The 23,066-nt window shown below is 43.1% G+C and overlaps 1 long non-coding RNA gene across 1 annotated transcript in view; it reads left to right on the plus strand.

The window, feature by feature from the left end:
* Positions 1-299: 299 nt before the first annotated feature.
* Positions 300-23,066, plus strand: part of LOC138855475 (uncharacterized) — a 56,921-nt gene continuing 34,154 nt past the window's right edge. The window contains exons 1-2 of the long non-coding RNA XR_011394723.1: positions 300-397; positions 850-1,148. This is a non-coding gene — a long non-coding RNA (uncharacterized lncRNA). The remainder of the gene's footprint in view (positions 398-849; positions 1,149-23,066) is intronic.

The raw sequence follows: 23,066 nt of genomic DNA on the forward strand, positions 1-23,066 counted from the left end.
CAATAGTAGTGGAGTTGAGCGCCTCTGGTGGTGAGAGTGACGACCTTGAGAGAGGTTCCTTGAAGGTGATGGTGAGGGTCTCTTGATCCAAGGAATGTGATCTATGTCATCTAGGAGTGAACTTATCCTCCCAGGTGGTCCATGACCCCCGTGGGTTGAGCGCTCCACCATGAGTAGTACTGATAGTGAGGGTGTAGTAGTGCCATCTAGTGGTGGTAGTCAGAGTTAGTCAAGTTATCAGTGATGGTGTTATAGTGAAGGTCAGGACAGTGACCAACCTCAAGGTCACTAAAGGTCACTTGAACTTCAGTGGTCGTTCAGAAGAGACGTGTTGCTCCTCCTCTTGTCGCCCCGCCGGCTTTACCGCTTCCTCAGCCTGTTAATACACCTAAATAACGTAAGTATTGTTTGGTGACTTATTTATCAGTACAGCAGCAGAGTTGAGCTGCAACTCCTGGTCCCCTCCACCAGTTTGGTCACCAAATTATTAATATAAATCTTAATTTTCTTTGGGGTCTAATGTCTTAAATGGGGTGTTTGATGCGAGGAACTGGAGCTACTCCTCTTCCTCGGATCAAACAATAATTATGTATGTAGTTCTGGGCTATTTTTTCCATTATTGAAAAATTACTTAGTGAAGGTCTCTTGATCCAAGGAACTTGCACCTTGTGATCCAGATAACTTCGTTAATAAATTGTTAGTTATCAAGTTTATTTGAAAGATATTAAAGCAAAAGTTAACTTTAATATGTTAAATATTAATGTGTATATGAGTCAGGCTGTAATGTTACTAGTTTATATTATATGGTAATGTTTATATAATGTTTATAATGTGTATGTTTTGTTGCAGGTGTGATAAGTGAGGATTGTTGTGCCAGGCTGTGTCTGCTGCAACATTGATCATCACAGCCGCATTGATCAACACTGCTACATTGATCAACACAGCAACATTGATCAACACTGCAACATTGATCACAGCAACATTGATCAACACAGCAACATTGATCAACACAGCAACATTGACCAGTCTGAGGGGTGGAGACAACCACATTAGTAAATGGTTTAACCCCTAACACTTAGTGTTGTGGAGATGCAGCAGTTGGAGACGTCATTACAGGTGGGCGGGGCCCACTTGTAAGGTATTTCCAGGTTATAAGTTCACTAAAGTTTGGTTATTTTAGGAGATAGTAATTATATTAAGTGGGAAGGTGGTGGGGAGAGTATAGGAAACATTGTAAGTGTTATTAAAAGTAACTTAGTGGGAAGTGCTAACTTACCTCTCGACCAGAGATGAAATCTCTGGCCAGGAAATAAGGAATGTATTCTGTAGGTCACCTTGAATGTGGTGGAAATAAAAATTGGAGAAATGGGTCGTAAAGCTTAGAATTGAAGACTGATTATATTTTAGGAAGTTTTAGTTAGTGTGATATATTCATTATGTAGTGTATACCTCTGATCCACCATGAAGCCTGGTCACAGACCGGGTCGCGGGGGCGTTGACACCCGCAACCCTCTCCATGTAAAGTCCAGGTATACCCATCCTGCAAGATTGTAGGATTCAAATTCAAAGTTTATTCTCTATAAGGATTACAATGCTGAGTTAAGATAAGATAAGATTTCGTTCGGATTTTTAACCCCGGAGGGTTAGCCACCCAGGATAACCCAAGAAAGTCAGTGCGTCATCGAGGACTGTCTAACTTATTTCCATTGGGGTTCTTATCTTGTCCCCCAGGATGCGACCCACACCAGTCGACTAACACCCAGGTACCTATTTGCTGCTAGGTGAACAGGACAACAGTGTAAGGAAACGTGTCGAAATGTTTCCACCCGCCGGGAATCGAACCCGGGCCCTCCGTGTGTGAAGCGGGAGCTTTAGCCACCAGGCCACCGGGTTATTGTGTTATTTGGTTATTTGGTTATTGTGTGGTTTACATGTAAAATAATGATTACAGTGTGTACCACTAGAACACCTAGCATGGCTAGGTATTACAGAGTGTACCACTAGAACACCTAGCATGGCTAGGCATTACAGAGTGTACCACTAGAACACCTAGCATGGCTAGGCATTTCGGGCAGACTTAGTTTAATTCTTAATTTTAAAATATTACAAATTATGAGGTAAGTTGGTATTATGGCTAAGTGACTAAATACTAGTTTGTGAGTTTAGCAATGTGAATGCTTTTGTTTTGGCACAGTACATAGTTTCAGTATTGGAGTATCACAGGATTCATTATTTTAAGATTGAGATTAATATTTCTGTTTATGGTCAAATGGGTGAGCGAGTGTAAGTGTGAACCACCAGGTGGTATTCGTGTAGTTAGTTGACGGGGTGTATCAGGGAGATAAGATGTTTTCTAATGGTAGTTTTGAAGGTGATGAATGTGTCTGCAGTTCTAGAGTTCTCAGGTAGGGTATTCCAGATTTTAGGGCCTTTGACATACATTGAATTTTTGTAAAGGTTTAATCGGACACGGGGAATGTCATAGAGATGTTTGTGTCTGGTGTTATGCCTGTGGGTTCTGTCACAACTATCAAGAAAGCGTTTTAGGTCAAGGTTGATATTGGAATTAAATCCTGTAGATGTAGATTGCACAGTAGTAAGTGTGGATGTACTGAACAGGGAGTAAGTTTAGATCTATGAAGAGTGGGGGGGGGGTGTTGCCAGGGATGGGATTTAGTGATTATTCTTACTGCAGCTTTTTGTTGGGTTATTATTGGCTTTAGGTGTGTTGCAGCAGTTGATCCCCAAACACAGATAGCATAGGTGAGGTATGGATAAATAAGTGAGTGGTATAGTGTGAGAAGGGCATTTTGCGGCACGTAGTATCGTATCTTGGAGAGGATCCCAACCATTTTGGATACTTTTTTGGTTATGTGCTGGATATGGGTGCTGAAATTCAGGTTGTTGTCAAGGTATAGATCTAGGAATTTGCCCTCATTATGTCTGGTAATTAGAGTGTTGTCGATCTTAATGTTAATTTGTGCATCTCCTGCTCTGCTACCAAACATAATATAGTAGGTTTTGTCAGTGTTAAGCGTAAGTTTATTGGCTGTCATCCAAGTCGATATTTTGATCAGCCCGTTAACAATGGTGTTGAGGGTGGCAAGATTAGGGTGAGAGATGACATAAGTCGTGTCGTCATCAAAAAGAATGGGTTTCAGGTGTTGGGATACGTTTGGAAGATCATTGATGTATATGAGGAAGAGCAGGGGACCAAGGACACTTCCCTGCGGAACTCCAGTATCAAGTGGCCGTGTTGTTGATGCTGTGTCTTTAATGGTGACATACTGATTTATTTATTTATTTATTTATTTCCAATTTGTGCACACATACAGAGGTACAAAAAAAATACAGATAAGAGCAGTATGCCAAAGCCACTTATACTATGCATAGCATTACGGGCTGGCTTAAAATTAACTTAAGATTAACTAAGCAATGATTATTATTATTATTATAATCAAAAAGAAGCGCTAAGCCACAAGGACTATACAGCGCTGCTACTAAGCAATGATGAAATCAGTGATAAAACATTAATGTAAACAGATAACTATAAAGCACAAGTGAGTATTACAAAGACAGGTCATATGGTTGCATTCAGTTAGGTAGTGATTCTGTTAGGTAGTGTATTTAAAAAATAATAAAGTTAGATTGGGTTTTAGGTTTAACATTTATGTGATATAATTGTGAGAAACATTTAAGATATACAATTTATAATGTTCAGTTATTCAGTATTTATTTGGTTTTGGGTGAGTAAGTAATCTTTGAGAAGAGACTTGAATTTATAAACAGGTTGTGTTTCTTTTATATTTACAGGTAATGAATTCCAGATTTTAGGGCCTTTTATGTGCATTGAGTTTTTGCATAGTGTGAGATGGACACGAGGAACATCAAAGAGTGATCTGTGCCTTGTATTATGGTCATGTGTTCTGTTGAGGTTGGCAAGGAGATGTTTGAGGGGAGGGTTAATATCAGAGTTAAGTGTTCTATGTATATAATAGGTGCAGTAATAAGTATGGATGTTTTGTATGGTGAGTAGGTTTAGTGTATTGAATATTGGTGGAGTGTGCTGCCTGTAGTGAGAATTTGTTATCATTCTAACTGCAGCCTTTTGTTGGGTAATTAGTGGTCTGAGATGGTTAATTGTTGTTGAGCCCCATGCACAAATTCCATAGGTGAGATAGGGGTAAATAAGAGAGTGATATAGGGCCAGGAGGGCTGACTGTGGAACATAGTACCGTATCTTCGATAGTATGCCTACAGTCTTGGAAATTTTCTTAGAAATTTGATGTATATGTGTATGAAATTTGAGTCTATTATCAAGGTGGATTCCTAAGAATTTTCCCTCTGTTAGTTTTGTGATAGGTGATCCATTTATCATTGTTAAGAGGGACATCTGTAGCTCTGTTACCAAACTGAATGAAGTAGGTTTTGTCAATGTTTAGTGTAAGTTTGTTAGTCCTCATCCAGGTAGATATTTTCTGTAATTCGGTATTTACAGTATTGGCTAGAGTGACTGGGCTCGGGTGAGAGAAGACGTATGTAGTGTCATCTGCAAATAGTGTGGGTTTGAGTAATTGCGAAGCATTTGGAAGGTCATTTATGTATAGGAGAAAGAGAAGAGGGCCAAGGACACTTCCCTGTGGGACACCAACTGTAATTGGTTGTGCAGAAGAGTTTGCCCCATTTGCGTACACATATTGGCTTCTGTTGCTGAGGTAAGACTTGAGGTAGTTGAGGGAGTGCCCTCTTATACCATAGTGTGACAATTTTACGTGGAGCAAGTCATGGTCAACTGTATCAAAAGCTTTACGTAAGTCAATGAAGATCCCCAGTGGGACTTCTTTTTTCTCTATTGCAGTGTATATATGTTCTAGCATGTGTATAATAGCATCATTAGTATTTTTATTAGGCCTGAATCCAAATTGGCAGGGGTTGAGTATGTTTTGGGAGATAAGGTAGGAGTAGATTCGTTTATGAATTAATTTTTCGAAGATTTTTGAGAGAGGGTGTAAGTTGGATATTGGCCTATAGTTATTCAACTCTGTTTGGTCTCCTCCTTTGTGGATCGGGGTGACCCTTGCTATTTTGAGTACTGTAGGGAAGGTGGAGGATTCAATGGATTTGTTAAAGAGTGTTGCAATGATTGGTGATAGCACTTGTGACACTTTTTTGTATATAAGGGGTGGTAAGGTATTTAAATCTCCTGCCTTGTTTTTTAGTGCGTTGATAATAAGGGAGACTTCGTATGGGTTAGTCGGAGCTAGGAACAGTGTGTTCGGGTAGTTGCCGGTGAGGTAGTCATTTGGTGTGGTATCTGAGCTTGGGATTTTATTGGCAAGGTTTTGTCCTATAGTGGAGAAGAAATCATTGAGTCTGTTTGCTGTTTCTGTTGGTGGGAGTTGGGGTTCATCTGTTTTTGCTAATTTTATTTCGCTATTTCGTGATATCTTTTTTGTTCCCAGAATTTCTGATAGGGTTTTCCAGGTCTTTTTTATATCACCTCGTAAGTTGGATAATCTGTTCTCATAATACAATTTTTTTGCCCTTCTTATCAGGCTGGTTAGGATTGACGAGTAACGTTTTGTTTGGTCTCTGGTTATGTGACCCATTCTGTACTGTTTTTCATATTGGTGTTTTGTATTTATGGATTTGAGAATGCTGGGTGTTAGCCAGGGACTGTTCAGTCTCTTAGCTGTCATCTGTTTAGTTTTTTTAGGGCAGTGCTTGTTATAGAGGTATTGGGTCTTTTTTAGAAAATTATTAATACATTCGTCAATATCTGTATAGGTTTCTAGCTCAGTGTGCCAATCAATGTTTGCTATTGCTGTTGTGAAGTTATTAATGGCTGCCTCATTGTGAAGTCTGAAGGTGACTTTAGTAGTGTCTTGGGGTAGTTTACCAAGAGTTGTTATGAGGAAAGTAGGGTAGTGGTCTGTGGTATTATCTGTAATTATGCCTGATTTTAAAGGGGATATGGTGTTGGTCCAGATGTGGTCAAGTAGGGAAACACTAGTCTCTGTAACTCTTGTAGGTTTTGTTACTGTTGGTAGTAACATACAGTTACTCATTGTGTTTGTGAATTCAGTAACGTGTGGGTCCTGGTCTTGCAGGAGATTTATATTGAAGTCACCTGAGAGTAGTAAGTGATCTTTGTTCATGCGTGCATCAGTTATCATACTTCCTAGATTTTGACTAAATTGGCTAATGTTTGACTGTGGAACTCTGTAGATGTTTATCAATGTGAGAGGTTTTTGTAGGTACTTTGATTTGAATTTAGCTATTATATATTCCCCATGTTCATCCCTTGTGCAAGTATTAGTGATACATTCTAGTTGGTCTGAGTAGTATATGGCTGTGCCACCCCCTTGTTGATCTGGCCTACAGTTGTGTATGGCTGTGTAACCAGGAATGGCATAGACATCTGTACTATCAGGCTTTAGCCAGGTTTCAGTTAGTGTAATGATGGACATATTGGCATGTAAGGAATTTAGTAATGATATGAGGTCATCGTAATGCTTGCTATTAGTAAGGTAAGATTTGAAATAAGCAAGCGCATGGCCTCTTATACCGTAATGGTCAAGTTTGTGGAGTAGGATGTCGTGGTCTACTGTGTCAAAAGCTTTTCTTAGGTCAATAAAAATTCCTAGTGGATATTCCTTATTTTCCAATGCTGTGTAAAGCAGATCTAGCATTTTTATGATTGCATCATTAGTGCTTTTATTTTTCCTGAATCCAAATTGGCAGGGGTTGAGTATGTTTTGTGCTGTTATAAATGAATATAGTCTCTTGTGCACGAGTTTCTCAAAGATTTGGGATAGCAATGGTAAGTTTGATATTGGCCTATAGTTGTTCAAGTCTGTAGGGTCACCACTTTTATGTATTGGTGTAACCCTTGCCATCTTGAGTAGTTTCGGGAAGGTGCTAGTTTCTAGTGACTTGTTAAAAAGTAATGAAATAGCATGCGAAAGTACATGGGCCGCTTGCTTGTACAGTAATAGTGGGACATGAGACAGATTCCCTGAGTTATTTTTAAGTGACTTTATAATCTCGGTGACTTCTGTGGGCTCATTTGGTGCAAGATAGAAGGAATTTGGGAAATTCCCATCTAGGTAGTCCCCGGCATGGGCATTGGTATGTGGGATTTTATTGGCGAGATTAGATCCTATGTTTGAGAAGAAGTCGTTTATCTTGTTAGCTGTGTCAGTGGGATGTAGTGGTGTTTCATTAGGTTTAGTTAGGACAATATTCTTGTTTTTTTTCAGTTTGTGGGTCCTAGAATCTGAGTGTGTTTTCCAGGTCTTTTTTATATCTCCTCTAGTGTCTGTGAATCTACTGCATTAGTATAGTTTTTTTTTTTTATTACCAGAGATGATGTGTGTAAGTGATGTATCATGGCACAGTTGGTAGTGGTGTCAACTGAAGAACCGGGATTCGATCCCAGGCACAAGTGGGTATGCTCCCTTATATCCATTGGCACTGTTCACGTAAAAGAGGAACACTGCAGCAGGCCTACTGGTAGGGGTCGCATCCTGGGGGAGTATAAATACCCTCATATGAATGTCATCCTGACTTGATTGTGTAATTCTGTGTTAATGTAGCGAGTTAATAATTATACTGAGATTAGTGTGGTGATGGTAATGGTAGAGGTCTTGATGCTGGGTGTGGTGATGGTAATGGTAGAGGTCTTGATGCTGGGTGTGGTGATGGTAATGGTAGAGGTCTTGATGCTGGGTGTGGTGATGGTAATGGTAGAGGTCTTGATGCTGGGTGTGGTGATGGTAATGGTAGAGGTCTTGATGCTGGGTGTGGTGATGGTAATGGTAGAGGTCTTGATGCTGGGTGTGGTGATGGTAATGGTAGAGGTCTTGATGCTGGGTGTGGTGATGGTAATGGTAGAGGTCTTGATGCTGGGTGTGGTGATGGTAATGGTAGAGGTCTTGATGCTGGGTGTGGTGATGGTAATGGTAGAGGTGTTGATGCTGGGTGTGGTGATGGTAATGGTAGAGGTCTTGATGCTGGGTGTGGTGATGGTAATGGTAGAGGTGTTGATGCTGGGTGTGGTGATGGTAATGGTAGAGGTCTTGATGCTGGGTGTGACGATGGTAATGGTAGAGGTCTTGATGCTGGGTGTGGCGATGGTAATGGTAGAGGTCTTGATGCTGGGTGTGGTGATGGTAATGGTAGAGGTGTTGATGCTGGGTGTGGTGATGGTAATGGTAGAGGTCTTGATGCTGGGTGTGGTGATGGTAATGGTAGAGGTCTTGATGCTGGGTGTGACGATGGTAATGGTAGAGGTGTTGATGCTGGGTGTGGTGATGGTAATGGTAGAGGTCTTGATGCTGGGTGTGGTGATGGTAATGGTAGAGGTGTTGATGCTGGGTGTGGTGATGGTAATGGTAGAGGTGTTGATGCTGGGTGTGGTGATGGTAATGGTAGAGGTGTTGATGCTGGGTGTGGTGATGGTAATGGTAGAGGTCTTGATGCTGGGTGTGGTGATGGTAATGGTAGAGGTCTTGATGCTGGGTGTGACGATGGTAATGGTAGAGGTGTTGATGCTGGGTGTGGTGATGGTAATGGTAGAGGTCTTGATGCTGGGTGTGGTGATGGTAATGGTAGAGGTGTTGATGCTGGGTGTGGTGATGGTAATGGTAGAGGTGTTGATGCTGGGTGTGGTGATGGTAATGGTAGAGGTGTTGATGCTGGGTGTGGTGATGGTAATGGTAGAGGTCTTGATGCTGGGTGTGGTGATGGTAATGGTAGAGGTGTTGATGCTGGGTGTGGTGATGGTAATGGTAGAGGTGTTGATGCTGGGTGTGGTGATGGTAATGGTAGAGGTGTTGATGCTGGGTGTGGTGATGGTAATGGTAGAGGTCTTGATGCTGGGTGTGGTGATGGTAATGGTAGAGGTCTTGATGCTGGGTGTGACGATGGTAATGGTAGAGGTGTTGATGCTGGGTGTGGTGATGGTAATGGTAGAGGTCTTGATGCTGGGTGTGGTGATGGTAATGGTAGAGGTGTTGATGCTGGGTGTGGTGATGGTAATGGTAGAGGTGTTGATGCTGGGTGTGGTGATGGTAATGGTAGAGGTGTTGATGCTGGGTGTGGTGATGGTAATGGTAGAGGTCTTGATGCTGGGTGTGGTGATGGTAATGGTAGAGGTGTTGATGCTGGGTGTGGTGATGGTAATGGTAGAGGTGTTGATGCTGGGTGTGGTGATGGTAATGGTAGAGGTGTTGATGCTGGGTGTGGTGATGGTAATGGTAGAGGTCTTGATGCTGGGTGTGGTGATGGTAATGGTAGAGGTGTTGATGCTGGGTGTGGTGATGGTAATGGTAGAGGTGTTGATGCTGGGTGTGGTGATGGTAATGGTAGAGGTCTTGATGCTGGGTGTGGTGATGGTAATGGTAGAGGTTTTGATGCTGGGTGTGACGATGGTAATGGTAGAGGTTTTGATGCTGGGTGTGGTGATGGTAATGGTAGAGGTCTTGATGCTGGGTGTGGTGATGGTAATGGTAGAGGTGTTGATGCTGGGTGTGGTGATGGTAATGGTAGAGGTGTTGATGCTGGGTGTGGTGATGGTAATGGTAGAGGTGTTGATGCTGGGTGTGGTGATGGTAATGGTAGAGGTTTTGATGCTGGGTGTGACGATGGTAATGGTAGAGGTTTTGATGCTGGGTGTGGTGATGGTAATGGTAGAGGTCTTGATGCTGGGTGTGGTGATGGTAATGGTAGAGGTCTTGATGCTGGGTGTGGTGATGGTAATGGTAGAGGTCTTGATGCTGGGTGTGGTGTTGGTAATGGTAGAGGTTTTGATGCTGGGTGTGGTGATGGTAATGGTAGAGGTCTTGATGCTGGGTGTGGTGATGGTAATGGTAGAGGTCTTGATGCTGGGTGTGGTGATGGTAATGGTAGAGGTCTTGATGCTGGGTGTGACGATGGTAATGGTAGAGGTTTTGATGCTGGGTGTGGTGATGGTAATGGTAGAGGTCTTGATGCTGGGTGTGGTGATGGTAATGGTAGAGGTCTTGATGCTGGGTGTGGTGATGGTAATGGTAGAGGTCTTGATGCTGGGTGTGGTGATGGTAATGGTAGAGGTTTTGATGCTGGGTGTGGTGATGGTAATGGTAGAGGTCTTGATGCTGGGTGTGACGATGGTAATGGTAGAGGTTTTGATGCTGGGTGTGGTGATGGTAATGGTAGAGGTCTTGATGCTGGGTGTGGTGATGGTAATGGTAGAGGTCTTGATGCTGGGTGTGGTGATGGTAATGGTAGAGGTCTTGATGCTGGGTGTGGTGATGGTAATGGTAGAGGTCTTGATGCTGGGTGTGACGATGGTAATGGTAGAGGTTTTGATGCTGGGTGTGGTGATGGTAATGGTAGAGGTCTTGATGCTGGGTGTGGTGATGGTAATGGTAGAGGTCTTGATGCTGGGTGTGGTGATGGTAATGGTAGAGGTCTTGATGCTGGGTGTGGTGATAGTAATGGTAGAGGTCTTGATGCTGGGTGTGACGATGGTAATGGTAGAGGTTTTGATGCTGGGTGTGGTGATGGTAATGGTAGAGGTCTTGATGCTGGGTGTGGTGGTAATGGTAGAGGTCTTGATGCTGGGTGTGGTGATGGTAATGGTAGAGGTCTTGATGCTGGGTGTGGTGATGGTAATGGTAGAGGTCTTGATGCTGGGTGTGGTGATGGTAATGGTAGAGGTCTTGATGCTGGGTGTGGTGATGGTAATGGTAGAGGTCTTGATGCTGGGTGTGACGATGGTAATGGTAGAGGTTTTGATGCTGGGTGTGGTGATGGTAATGGTAGAGGTCTTGATGCTGGGTGTGGTGATGGTAATGGTAGAGGTCTTGATGCTGGGTGTGGTGATGGTAATGGTAGAGGTCTTGATACTGGGTGTGGTGATGGTAATGGTAGAGGTCTTGATGCTGGGTGTGACGATGGTAATGGTAGAGGTTTTGATGCTGGGTGTGGTGATGGTAATGGTAGAGGTCTTGATGCTGGGTGTGGTGATGGTAATGGTAGAGGTCTTGATGCTGGGTGTGACGATGGTAATGGTAGAGGTCTTGATGCTGGGTGTGGTGATGGTAATGGTAGAGGTCTTGATGCTGGGTGTGACGATGGTAATGGTAGAGGTTTTGATGCTGGGTGTGGTGATGGTAATGGTAGAGGTCTTGATGCTGGGTGTGGTGATGGTAATGGTAGAGGTCTTGATGCTGGGTGTGGTGATGGTAATGGTAGAGGTCTTGATGCTGGGTGTGGTGATGGTAATGGTAGAGGTCTTGATGCTGGGTGTGACGATGGTAATGGTAGAGGTTTTGATGCTGGGTGTGGTGATGGTAATGGTAGAGGTCTTGATGCTGGGTGTGGTGATGGTAATGGTAGAGGTCTTGATGCTGGGTGTGGTGATGGTAATGGTAGAGGTCTTGATGCTGGGTGTGGTGATGGAAATGGTAGAGGTCTTGATGCTGGGTGTGGTGATGGTAATGGTAGAGGTCTTGATGCTGGGTGTGACGATGGTAATGGTAGAGGTCTTGATGCTGGTTGTGGTGATGGTAATGGTAGAGGTGTTGATGCTGGGTGTGGTGATGGTAATGGTAGAGGTCCTGATGCTGGGCGTGGTGATGGTAATGGTAGAGGCCTTGATGCCGGGTGTGGTGATGGTAATGGTAGAGGTCTTGATGCCGGGTGTGGTGATGGTAATGGTAGAGGTCTTGATGCTGGGTGTGGTGATGGTAATGGTAGAGGTCTTGATGCTAGGTGTGGTGATGGTAATGGTAGAGGTCTTGATGCTGGGTGTGACGATGGTAATGGTAGAGGTCTTGATACTGGTTGTGACAATGGTAATGGTAGAGGTCTTGATGCTGGGTGTGACGATGGTAATGGTAGAGGTCTTGATACTGGGTGTGAAGATGGTAATGGTAGAGGTCTTGATGCTGGGTGTGACGATGGTAATGGTAGAGGTCTTGATACTGGGTGTGAAGATGGTAATGGTAGAGGTCTTGATGCTGGGTGTGACGATGGTAATGGTAGAGGTCTTGATGCTGGGTGTGACGATGGTGATGGTAGAGGTGTTGATGCTGGGTGTGACGATGGTGATGGTAGAGGTCTTGATGCTGGGTGTGGTGATGGTAATGGTAGAGGTCTTGATACTGGGTGTGGTGATGGTAATGGTAGAGGTCTTGATGCTGGGTGTGGTGATGGTAATGGTAGAGGTCTTGATACTGGGTGTGACGATGGTAATGGTAGAGGTCTTGATGCTGGGTGTGGTGATGGTAATGGTAGAGGTCTTGATACTAGGTGTGGTGATGGTAATGGTAGAGGTCTTGATACTGGGTGTGACGATGGTAATGGTAGAGGTCTTGATGCTGGGTGTGGTGATGGTAATGGTACAGGTCTTGATGCTGGGTGTGGTGATGGTAATGGTAGAGGTGTTGATGCTGGGTGTGGTGATGGTAATGGTAGAGGTGTTGATGCTGGGTGTGGTGATGGTAATGGTAGAGGTGTTGATGCTGGGTGTGGTGATGGTAATGGTAGAGGTCTTGATGCTGGGTGTGGTGATGGTAATGGTAGAGGTCTTGATGCTGGGTGTGGTGATGGTAATGGTAGAGGTCTTGATGCTGGGTGTGACGATGGTAATGGTAGAGGTGTTGATGCTGGGTGTGGTGATGGTAATGGTAGAGGTCTTGATGCTGGGTGTGGTGATGGTAATGGTAGAGGTCTTGATGCTGGGTGTGGTGATGGTAATGGTAGAGGTCTTGATGCTGGGTGTGGTGATGGTAATGGTAGAGGTCTTGATGCTGGGTGTGGTGATGGTAATGGTAGAGGTCTTGATGCTGGGTGTGGTGATGGTAATGGTAGAGGTCTTGATGCTGGGTGTGACGATGGTAATGGTAGAGGTCTTGATGCTGGGTGTGACGATGGTAATGGTAGAGGTCTTGATGCTGGGTGTGACGATGGTAATGGTAGAGGTCTTGATGCTGGGTGTGACGATGGTAATGGTAGAGGTCTTGATGCTGGGTGTGACGATGGTAATGGTAGAGGTCTTGATGCTGGGTGTGGTGATGGTAATGGTAGAGGTCTTGATGCTGGGTGTGACGATGGTAATGGTAGAGGTCTTGATGCTGGGTGTGGTGATGGTAATGGTAGAGGTCTTGATGCTGGGTGTGGTGATGGTAATGGTAGAGGTCTTGATGCTGGGTGTGACGATGGTAATGGTAGAGGTCTTGATGCTGGGTGTGGTGATGGTAATGGTAGAGGTCTTGATGCTGGGTGTGGTGATGGTAATGGTAAAGGTCTTGATGCTGGGTGTGGTGATGGTAATGGTAGAGGTCTTGATGCTGGGTGTGGTGATGGTAATGGTAGAGGTCTTGATGCTGGGTGTGACGATGGTAATGGTAGAGGTCTTGATGCTGGGTGTGGTGATGGTAATGGTAGAGGTCTTGATGCTGGGTGTGGTGATGGTAATGGTAGAGGTCTTGATGCTGGGTGTGGTGATGGTAATGGTAGAGGTCTTGATGCCGGGTGTAAGAACAGCCTATTAAATCAGGCATATCCATTATTAACACATAAAGGAGCACTGAAGCAGACTTATTGGCCCATGTTAGGCAGGTCCAACTCTACCACTCATTTGTCTAACCCATTTTTAAACTACACAACCAAAGTTATACCTTCACATGACGGGATAAATATACCTGAGAATATACCTTCACATGATGGGATAAATATACCTGAGAATATACCTTCACATGATGGGATAAATATACCTGAGAATATACCCTCACATGACGGGATAAATATACCTGAGAATATACCTTCACATGGCGGGATAAATATACCTGAGAATATACCTTCACATGACGGGATAAATATACCTGAGAATATACCTTCACATGACGGGATAAATATACCTGAGAATATACCTTCACATGACGGGATAAATATACCTGAGAATATACATTCACATGACGGGATAAATATACCTGAGAATATACCTTCACATGACGGGATAAATATACCTGAGAATATACCTTCACATGACGGGATAAATATACCTGAGAATATACCCTCACATGACGGGATAAATATACCTGAGAATATACCCTCACATGACGGGATAAATATACCTGAGAATATACCTTCACATGACGGGGTAAATATACCTGAGAATATACCTTCACATGACGGGATAAATATACCTGAGAATATACCTTCACATGACGGGATAAATATACCTGAGAATATACCTTCACATGACGGGATAAATATACCTGAGAATATACCTTCACATGACGGGATAAATATACCTGAGAATATACCTTCACATGACGGGATAAATATACCTGAGAATATACCTTCACATGACGGGATAAATATACCTGAGAATATACCTTCACATGACGGGATAAATATACCTGAGAATATACCTTCACATGACGGGATAAATATACCTGAGAATATACCTTCACATGACGGGATAAATATACCTGAGAATATACCTTCACATGACGGGATAAATATACCTGAGAATATACCTTCACATGACGGGATAAATATACCTGAGAATATACCTTCACATGACGGGATAAATATACCTGAGAATATACCTTCACATGATGGGATAAATATACCTGAGAATATACCTTCACATGACGGGATAAATATACCTGAGAATATACCTTCACATGACGGGATAAATATACCTGAGAATATACCTTCACTTGACGGGATAAATATACCTGAGAATATACCTTCACATGGCGGGATAAATATACCTGAGAATATACCTTCACATGGCGGGATAAATATACCTGAGAATATACCTTCACATGACGGGATAAATATACCTGAGAATATACCTTCACATGACGGGATAAATATACCTGAGAATATACCTTCACTTGACGGGATAAATATACCTGAGAATATACCTTCACATGGCGGGATAAATATACCTGAGAATATACCTTCACATGGCGGGATAAATATACCTGAGAATATACCTTCACATGACGGGATAAATATACCTGAGAATATACCTTCACATGACGGGATAAATATACCTGAGAATATACCTTCACTTGACGGGATAAATATACCTGAGAATATACCTTCACATGACGGGATAAATATACCTGAGAATATACCTTCACATGACGGGATAAATATACCTGAGAATATACCTTCACATGACGGGATAAATATACCTGAGAATATACCTTCACATGATGGGATAAATATACCTGAGAATATACCTTCACATGACGGGATAAATATACCTGAGAATATACCTTCACATGACGGGATAAATATACCTGAGAATATACCTTCACTTGACGGGATAAATATACCTGAGAATATACCTTCACATGGCGGGATAAATATACCTGAGAATATACCTTCACATGGCGGGATAAATATACCTGAGAATATACCTTCACATGACGGGATAAATATACCTGAGAATATACCTTCACATGACGGGATAAATATACCTGAGAATATACCTTCACATGACGGGATAAATATACCTGAGAATATACCTTCACATGACGGGATAAATATACCTGAGAATATACCTTCACATGACGGGATAAATATACCTGAGAATATACCTTCACATGACGGGATAAATATACCTGAGAATATACCTTCACTTGACGGGATAAATATACCTGAGAATATACCTTCACATGACGGGATAAATATACCTGAGAATATACCTTCACATGACGGGATAAATATACCTGAGAATATACCTTCACATGACGGGATAAATATACCTGAGAATATACCTTCACATGACGGGATAAATATACCTGAGAATATACCTTCACTTGACGGGATAAATATACCTGAGAATATACCTTCACATGACGGGATAAATATACCTGAGAATATACCTTCACTTGACGGGATAAATATACCTGAGAATATACCTTCACATGACGGGATAAATATACCTGAGAATATACCTTCACATGACGGGATAAATATACCTGAGAATATACCTTCACATGACGGGATAAATATACCTGAGAATATACCTTCACATGACGGGATAAATATACCTGAGAATATACCTTCACTTGACGGGATAAATATACCTGAGAATATACCTTCACATGACGGGATAAATATACCTGAGAATATACCTTCACATGACGGGATAAATATACCTGAGAATATACCTTCACATGACGGGATAAATATACCTGAGAATATACCTTCACATGACGGGATAAATATACCTGAGAATATACCTTCACATGACGGGATAAATATACCTGAGAATATACCTTCACATGACGGGATAAATATACCTGAGAATATACCTTCACATGACGGGATAAATATACCTGAGAATATACCTTCACATGACGGGATAAATATACCTGAGAATATACCTTCACATGACGGGATAAATATACCTGAGAATATACCTTCACATGACGGGATAAATATACCTGAGAATATATTATCACCGGAAAAATTAATAACAATTCTTCAGAAATGTTTAATTAACCTCTTCCTATTTTCAGGTGTGTTGTAGAGGGCCTGGCCAAGTTGTAGAGGGCCTGGCCAAGTTGTAGAGGGCCTGGCCAAGTTGTAGAGGGCCTGGCCAAGTAATTCTATGCTTTGAATTCCCAAAAATATTTTCAGTAGTATATCCTTGTGGGTTTAGCGCTTACAACTCCAGTGTCTGTATTAGAGCGTCTTGGGGGGGTGTCTGGGGGGCGTCTTGGGGGGGATTTGTTAAAAAATTGGGTTATACTGTGTATGTTTACAGACTGTAGACCCCCTTGATCTTGCCTGGACCCCCCTTGATCTTACCTAGACCCCCTTGATCTTACCTAGACCCCCTTGATCTTACCTAGACCCCCTTGATCTTACCTAGACCCCCTTGATCTTACCTAGACCCCCTTGATCTTACCTACACCCCCGTGATCTTACCTACACCCCCTTGATCTTACCTACACCCCCTTGATCTTACCTATACCCCCTTGATCTTACCTACAGCCCCTTGATCTTACCTAGAGCCCCTTGATCTTACCTACACCCCCTTGATCTTACCTACAGCCCCTTGATCTTACCTACACCCCCTTGATCTTACCTACACCCCCTTGATCTTACCTACACCCCCTTTATCTTCCCTAGACCCCCTTGATTTCAGCCAGACACCTTGATCTTGCCCAGACACCCTTGGTCTTTCCCAGACACCCTTGATCTTATCTAGACATCCTTGATCATACCCAGACACCCTTGATCTTACCTAGACCCCTTGATCTTACCTAGACCCCTTTGATCTTACCTAGACCCCCTTGATCTTACCTAGACCCCCCTTGATCTTACCTGCATCCCCTTTATCTTACCTAGACCCCCTTGATATTTCCTGGACCCCCTTGATCTTACCTAGACCCCATTGATCTTACCTAAACCACCTTGATCTTACCTAGACCCCCCTTGATCTTACCTAGACCCCCTTAATTTTCCCTAGACTCCCTTGATCTTACCTAGACCCCCTTGATCTTGCCTGGACCCCCTTGACCTTACCTAGACCCCTTGATCTTACCTAGACCCCCTTTATCTTCCCTAGACCCCCTTGATTTCAGCCAGACCCCTTGATCTTGCCCAGACACCCTTGATCTTACCCAGACACCCTTGATCTTACCTAGACACCCTTGATCTTACCTAGACCCCTTGATCTTACCTAGACCCCCCTTGATCTTACCTAGACCCCCCTTGATCTTACCTAGACCCCCTTGATCTTACCTGCATCCCCTTGATCTTACCTAGACCCCCTTGATCTTGCCTGGACCCCCTTGATCTTATCTAGACCTCATTGATCTTACCTAAACCCCTTTGATCTTACCTAGACCCCCTTGATCTTGCCTGGACCCACCTTGAGCTTACCTAGACCCCTTGGTCTTACCTAGGCCCCCTTGATCTTACCTAGACCCCCTTAATCTTACCTAGACCCCCTTGATCTTACCTAGACCCCCCTTGATCTTACCTATACCCCATTTATCTTCCCTAGACCCCCTTGATCTTACCTAGACACCCTTGATCTTACCTAGACACCCTTGATCTTACCTAGACATCCTTGATCTTACCCAAATGCCCTTGATCTTACCTAGACCCCTTGATTTTAAATAGACCCTCCTTGATCTTACCTAGACCCCTTCATCTTACCTAGACCCCCTTCATCTTACCTAGACCCTCCTTGATCTTACCTAGACCCCCCTTGATCTTACCTAGACCCCCTTCATCTTACCTAGACCCCCTTCATCTTACCTTTCCCTCCCTTCATCCTCCCTTGTGCCACCACTTCTCTACAAATTAGTAAGGCCTATACCTGGAGTATGCTGCATAATTGTGGTGTGTATATAACACTTTGTAGGTCTACAGTTATTTAATTTCTATCAAAATAACTTATAGAATTAGGTAGTGTTAAGTAGGATAGGTAAGGTACATAATTGGAGAATCTGCTATATGCATAATGAATGCATATAGCAGGGGAGAGTAATCTCCCCTGAAGGCATAGATTACGTAGAACTGTAGGCCTGGGAACCCACCAACGACCTTCAGTAGCTGTATGCAGTCTGTTATTGTACATGGTTTCCGTGGGGATTTTGGTGGGTTCCAGGCTTTGGGTAGTGGTTGTGGTGGGTGTTCTACGTTTTTTATGCCTTTGGTCAAACTCCAAACTTAAATATTGATTCATTGAGTTTACACAGTTTCATTATTATGGAAAATTTAAGCGACGTCTAGGTTCTTTGAATATAAAAGTATTAGCGTCGAGAATTGCAGTTGGTTTGATAGTTTGTAAGTAGTAAATTCTAACACTTGTGGCAGCAGATGTTAATGATGAAAATAATGAAAACCTCTGTAATCTGAAGTGTTACTCTGCAGAAAGGATTAACATCTGATGCTGATGAATATAATAAGGGGGGGGGGTGATTTAGATTGGTATTAGTGGGAATTTGGATTATTAACCCAGCTGGGTTAGAAACCCCAGAAAATATAGTGTGGGGGGTCTTAAATGTAGTGGTCCTCAGGTTGTGCCTGGGATGCCAGCCATAACTGGCAGGTAAGGTAGGTTATGAATTCAGGCCAGCACAGTAGTGTGTTAGGAGACTTGTATACGGCAGAGCTTCAACTGGTTAGATAACCCATAGTGTTGGTTGTTAGTGCTATGAGGGACATGGTGGTAGTGTTGGTTGTTAGTGCTATGAGGGACATGGTGGTAGTGTTGGTTGTTAGTGCTATGAGGGACATGGTGGTAGTGTTGGTTGTTAGTCTAGTGTTCTCTGAGGGACGTGGAAGTGTAGGGGAAATACAATGTTGTCTTAATGATCCTAACTACCTTAATGCTAAATCTGGATGCCCTTCAAGGGGTATCTTTGTACTAGTGAAGGTATCTAGACCCTTTGATGTTACCTAGACCCCCCTTGATCTCACTTAGAACCCCCTTGATCTCACCTAGAAACCCTTGATCTCACCTAGAAACCCTTGATCTTACATAGACCCCTTTGATCTTACCTAGACCCCTTTGATCTTACCTATACCCCTTTGATCTTACCCAGACCCCCCTTCATCTTACCCAGACCCCCTTGATCTTACCCAGACCCCCTTGATCTTACCTAGACCACCTTGATCTTACCTTTACCTCCCTTGTGCCACCACTTCTCTACAAATTAGTAAGGCCTATACCTGGAGTATGCTGCATAATTGTGGTGTGTATATAACACTTTGTAGGTCTACAATCATTTAGTTTCTATCAAAATAACTTACAGAATTTGTGTTAAGTAGGATAGGTAAGGTATACAACTGGAGAATCTGCTATATGCATGATGAATGCATATAGCAGGGGAGAGTAATCTCCCCTGAAGGCATAGATTACGTAGAACTGTAGGCCTGGGAACCCACCAACGACCTTCAGTAGCTGTATGCAGTCTATTATTGTACATGGTTTCCGTGGGGATTTTGGTGGGTTCCAGGCTTTGGGTAGTGGTTGTGGTGGGTGTTCTACGTTTTTTATGCTTTTGGTCAAACTCCAAACTTAAATATTGATTCATTGAGTTTACACGATTTCATTATTATGGAAAATTTAAGCGACGATCAGGTTCCTATGAATATAAAAGTATTAGTGTCCAGAATTGCAGTTGGTTTGATAGTTTGTAAGTAATGAAGTGTAACACTTCTGGCAGCAGACGTTAATGATGAATATAATGAAAACTTCTGTAAACTGAAGTGTTACTCTGCAGAAAGGATAAACATCTGATGCTGATGAGTATAATTAGGGGGATGATTTAGATTGGTATTAGTGGGAATTTGGATTATTAACCCTGCTGGATTAGAAACCCAGAAAAATAGTGTGTGGAGGGGCTTGAATGTAGTGGTCCTCAGGTTGTGCCTGGGATGCCAGCCATAACTGGCAGGTAAGGTAGGTTATGAATTCAGGCCAGCACAGTAGTGTGTTAGGAGACTGGTATACGGCAGAGCTTCAACTGGTTAGATAACCCAGAGTGTTGGTTGTTAGTCTAGTGTGCTATGAGGGACGTGGAAGTGTGGGGGAAATGCAATGTTGTCTTAATGATCCTATGTACCTTAATGTTAAATCAGGATGCCCTTCAAGGGGTATCTTTGTACTAGTGAAGGGATCTAGACCCTTTGATCTTACCTAGACCCCATTTATGTTACCCAGACCCCCTTTATCTTACCTAGACCACCCTTGATCTTACCTAGACCTCCCTTGATGTTACCTAGACCCCCTTAATCTCACCTAGACCCCCTTGGTTACCTAGACCCCCTTGATCTCACCTAGAAACCCTAGATCTCACCTAGACCCTTTGATCTTACCTAGATCCTTTGATCTTACCTAGATCCCCCTTGATCTTACCTAGACCTCCTTGATCTTACCTAGACCCCCTTGAACTTACCTAGACCCCCTTGATCTTACCCAGACCCCTTGATCTTACCTTTATCTCCCTTCATCCTCCCTTGCACCTCCACTGCTCCGCAAATTAGTAAGGCCTATACCTGGAGTATGCTGCATAATTGTGATGTGTATATAACATTTTTTAGGTCTACAATTATTTAGCTTCTATCAAAATAACTTATAGAATTAGGTAGTGTTAAGTAGGATAGGTAAGGTATAGAATTGGAGAATCTGCTATATGCATAATGAATGCATATAGCAGGGGAGAGTAATCTCCCCTGAAGGCATAGATTACGTAGAACTGTAGGCCTGGGAACCCACCAACGACCTTCAGTAGCTGTATGCAGTCTGTTATTGTACATGGTTTCCGTGGGGATTTTGGTGGGTTCCAGGCTTTGGGTAGTGGTTGTGGTGGGTGTTCTACGTTTTTTATGCCTTTGGTCAAACTCCAAACTTAAATATTGACTCATTAAGTTTACACAATTTCATTATTAAGGAAAATTTAAGCGACGTCTAGGTTCTTTGAATATAAAAGTATTAGCGTCGAGAATTGCAGTTGGTTTGATAGTTTGTAAGTAGTAAATTCTAACACTTGTGGCAGCAGATGTTAATGATGAAAATAATGAAAACCTCTGTAATCTGAAGTGTTACTCTGCAGAAAGGATTAACATCTGATGCTGATGAGCACTGATATTCCGTACCATCAGCTATTTATTCATACTTCGCTGCATTACACAGCAGCCCGTATCCACTTACATAGGTGGTATACGCTCTGTTCTTTATATCTCTCTCCTTCTCGGGCATTATCTATTCCGGATTTTGCCTTCCTTGTTTCGTCATTACCGCCACCGATTCTGTTACTTGGTGATTTTAATGCCCACCATTTCCTCTGGGGAGGGTCTCACTGTGATTCCCGTGGAATTCAGTTAGAGGCTTTTCTTGCCACCCACCCCCTCCATGTTTTAAATACAGGTACTCACACCCATTTTGATCCTCGGACTCATACTCTCTCTTGCATCGATCTCTCAGTTTGCTCTTCCTCCGCCGCATTAGACTTTACTTGGTCTGTTCTCCCGGACTTACATGACAGTGATCATTTCCCAATCATTCTTACTTCCCCTTCATATTCGCCACCTCTTCGCACCCCACGCTGGCAATTTAATCGGGCAAATTGGAACCTTTACTCACACCTGACTGTTTTTAAAGAGGTTCCTTCTTCGTCCTCCATCGATGAGCTTTTACACCTCTTCTCGTCCTCCGTTTTCACCGCAGCTTCTCATTCTATACCCCAAACTTCGGGCAGGCATTCTCAGAAATGCGTGCCTTGGTGGTCTCCTGCTTGTGCTCGTGCAGTACGTTTGAAACGCGCTGCATGGGGCAGGTACCGGTACAATAGAACCACAGAGCGACTCCTTGATTTTAAACAGAAGCGTGCGATCGCTCGCCGTGTCATCCGTGACGCTAAACGCACTTGCTGGCGAGATTATGTCTCCACCATCACCTCTGCTTCCTCTATGAGTGCAGTCTGGAAAAAAGTACGAAAACTGAGTGGTAAATATTCTCCTGACCCGGCTCCTGTTCTGCGAGTTGCCGGTGTTGATATAGCAAACCCACTAGATGTTGCCAATGAAATTGGCAATCATCTGGTCCGTATTTCTCAGGGACTCCATCTATGCCCCTCATTTCTTTCCTCAAAGTCTGCCAGAGAGTTAGCACCCTTGGACTTTTCTTCTCTCAGAGAAGAACAGTATAATGTGCCTTTTACACTTCAAGAACTGGAGGCAACACTCTCAGCTTGTCGATCATCGGCAGCTGGGCCCGACGACATTCATATTCGTATGCTACAACATTTACATCAGTCAGCCCTTGCAGTCCTATTACGCCTTTACAATCTTATTTGGTCACAAGGAGTTCTCCCACAGCTGTGGAAATCCGCCATTGTTCTCCCTTTCCGCAAACCAGGCACTACGGGACATGAAACCTCCCACTATCGTCCCATTGCTCTTACCAGTGCAGTTTGCAAAGTAATGGAACGTCTAGTAAATAGACGTTTAGTGTGGTATTTAGAGACACACAACAGTCTCTCCACTCGTCAATATGGCTTTCGTAAGGGACGTTCTACCAT

The sequence above is a fragment of the Cherax quadricarinatus genome, chromosome 96 (assembly GCF_038502225.1).
Source record: "Cherax quadricarinatus isolate ZL_2023a chromosome 96, ASM3850222v1, whole genome shotgun sequence".
Taxonomy (NCBI): domain Eukaryota; kingdom Metazoa; phylum Arthropoda; class Malacostraca; order Decapoda; family Parastacidae; genus Cherax; species Cherax quadricarinatus.